The 3,194-nt window shown below is 39.1% G+C and overlaps 1 pseudogene; it reads right to left on the reverse strand.

Moving 5' to 3' along the window:
* Positions 1–293: 293 nt before the first annotated feature.
* LOC112311033 (L-aminoadipate-semialdehyde dehydrogenase-phosphopantetheinyl transferase pseudogene) lies at positions 294–1,985 on the reverse strand (annotated as a pseudogene).
* Between the last annotated feature and the right edge of the window lie 1,209 nt (positions 1,986–3,194).

Consider the following 3,194-nt stretch of genomic DNA (forward strand, 5'->3'; position numbering starts at 1 on the left):
AAGTGCAACACACTTGAACCATAGTAAAGGAAAGTGCAATAAAATGAGGTCTGCCTGTATCACTTAAGATTCTACCACATTTTTCTATTTCTTCTGTTAATTCAATGTGATTGCTGGGAGGAAGAAAACGTAACCACATTCTGCTAAGCTATCTTGAATTGGGAGTATGCTTTTTAAATAGAAAAAGCTGTTTTTCTTTTTCAAACTGTTTCACAGAATAAAATTTGATAGTGCCAGGCATTTATTTTTTAGAGAATATACAGAATATTACAAACAGTTTTCATCTCCCTTTGTCACTTATCATATCTTGACTTTGTACTATTTTGTACTGTAATTTCTTCTGTGAAGCACACAGTCCCAAAGTGAAGGATCTTCAGGGGTCGTAGCCCTACCAACAAAGTGGGATTCAGCCTGCTGCTGCCAAACACAAACACACTGTATTTTGTCACGTGTGATGTGCTCCCGTGCATAATGCACACACACGTTTTTGGTCCAAAGTGTCAGGGAAAAAATCTTTCATTCTAATTTTTTAATTCAATTATTTATTTATATTTAGAAACAAAACCAATAATCATATTCCAGGGTACTAGTTCTCATGGATATTGTTATTGCTTTCTAGAGTTACACCTTTAACACATAAAAGAATTAAAAACATTTCTATAGATACAGAATTAGTACTACCCATGTATAATGCACATTCTTGTTTTTCCCTCAAAAATTTGGGCAAAAAATATGCATTATATACTGCAAAATACCGTAACACAAACTTGGTGGGGAAGGGAAAAGGCCTTTGTTAAAATGTTGCCTAATTTGGGGGGCCTGAGTAGCCCCAGTTCCAGACCAATTTCCACAAAACACAGAAAGAAGCCAGCCATCCCCAGAAACAGTGTCAGTGTCCAGACACACCGCTCCATTCTTACCTGTCCTCCAGAGCCCGAGGCTGTTCTGTGAAGGGGTCTCAGGCTCTCCAGCTGCAGGCTCCCCTTCACTTATGGGGCCAGCATCTCCATTGCCTCTCCACAGCCTCTTCCCTCTGCTGGGACCAGGGCATGCTGCCAGATCACTGCAGCTGGTCATGCAAGGGGCTCCATCCATGGGCCCCAGTGATCAAGGATGCGTACATCCTGAGGCTGGGGACAGGGGTCACGTGCTGTTTTTTACTCTCACCTGGGGGTATGGAGTCACACGCCAGCTCTGGCTTCGATCCACTGCTTTGGGTTTTCCTAACCACCCCCCCCCCCCCCCACTTCAGGGAGTGCAGCCTTTCATGTCACCTTGGGCATCCCTCTGCTCTACTCAGCAATCTGGCGGGATGCCCCCTGTTACAATAGGAACAGATGACATTAAGTCATTGTAAGTAAGAATAGTAAACTGCTTCTGGGATGGTTTAGAATCCTCTTGAGATGAAGCATCCTGATGTCTAGGTCCTTTGGGTTCCTAAAAGCTACTTCAACAAAATGGTGCTCTTCTATTTTGCTTTCCTCAAATGCCCACTTTTTCTTCTCCATCCAGAAACAAATGTGTTTCTTTTTAAATGTGGCCTACCCACAGGTTTAATGGGAATATGTTAAATTCAAAGTCATTGCAATTCAAATCCTGGTCCAACACTTACGGCTTTTATGAAGTTTTCTTTCAGTACCCAATTCCTATAAAATGTACCCAGCTGAGTCTATTTATCCTTAACGCTTCGGATGGCTTTTTATTCTTTGTTGGTAAACTTTTTTCAGAATATGAAAGAATTCTAAAATTGAACTATGACATGGGAAACTAGTTTTCATTCTATCAGTTCTAACTTGTAGATCAGGTTCAGCAGCAAGTACAACACAAACCCCTTGAGGAGAGATGTTGAAGTTGAAATTGAGGTAAGACTTCAATTAGACTATTGCAAGAACTGGCTTTCCTTTTGCAATTATTTGCAAAGGAATATTATTCCAAGGGATATTCAATTTCTCTTCAACTAATTTACTTATCAGATGACTAGCCATGGCTGCCTTAGCATCTCAAGCAAATGAACTGGCCAATGTGCTCCTTCTCCTAAGGCTGAATCTATCATAATGCCAGCAGCCATTGGCAGCCAAATGCCACAGGAAAAGGCCCAGGGCACACCTTCCTTTGCTGGCACCAAGCAGAACTGCTTGGTCTGGAGAACCACTGAAAATGAACCTTGCCACCACCTTGGTCCTGATGGCCTTCAATAGTTTTAATATATCATATTTTCACTTTCACTTAATTCCCAATATTTTCTAATTTTCTTTCCAACATCATCTGTGACCCATTGGTTATTTAGAGGAGTTTTTTCAATTACAAAATAGATGATTTTTTTCAAAAATCTTTCTATGTGCTTTAATTCTGTTACGACCAGAAAACATATTTTGTATGCCTTTAATTCTTTTAAATGTGTTGTTGTTTGTTTTATGGCCCAGAATATTGTCTATCTTAGTGAATGTTTCATATTTTCTTGTAACAATGACTAATCTGCTGTGGTGGTTGGGGTGTTTTATGAATATTAATTAAGTAAAATTGGTTGACAATGTTGTTCAGGTCTTCTAATTCCTTATGGACTTTTTAGTCCAATTCTTTTATTGATCACAGAGAGAAAAATGTTGAAATTATCAACCAGAATTTTGGATTTGTCTATATTTTCTCAATTCTACCAGATTTTACTTTGTGTATTCTGAAGATCTGCTGTTGATACATGTGCATTTGGCATTTTTTGTGTATTCTGATGAATCGATCCTTTTGTCATTATGTAAATTCCCTCTTTATCCAAGGAAATATTTCTGTTCTGAAGTTCACTTTTCTGATATTAATATTGCCACTCCATCTAGCTTTCTTTTGATTAGTATTTGTATGGGATCCTCAAATTTCCAATCTGTTATGCCAGCCTCTGAAATTACTCAAAGATCCACTGGTTTTCTTTCACCCACACTAGTCTCTTTATCAGCACCAAGTCCAATCCTTAATCCAAGCCCAGAATTAGCCAGTTTTCTCAGGGAAGGAAACTGTTTGCAAGCATAAGCCTATTAGAAAGGGTTCTCTCCTCTCTGGAATACTATCCAGTCCTTTGTGCTTCCACAACACCCTGATGCCTTCAAAGATGTGATTATTGTCATTTATCCATTTTTTATAGTTGTTCCATTTGGAACATTGGCCTAATACAACCTATTGAATTCTACCCACCCCTCACATGCACA

The sequence above is a fragment of the Desmodus rotundus genome, chromosome 7 (genome assembly GCF_022682495.2).
Source record: "Desmodus rotundus isolate HL8 chromosome 7, HLdesRot8A.1, whole genome shotgun sequence".
In the NCBI taxonomy this organism is placed as follows: Eukaryota; Metazoa; Chordata; class Mammalia; order Chiroptera; family Phyllostomidae; genus Desmodus; species Desmodus rotundus.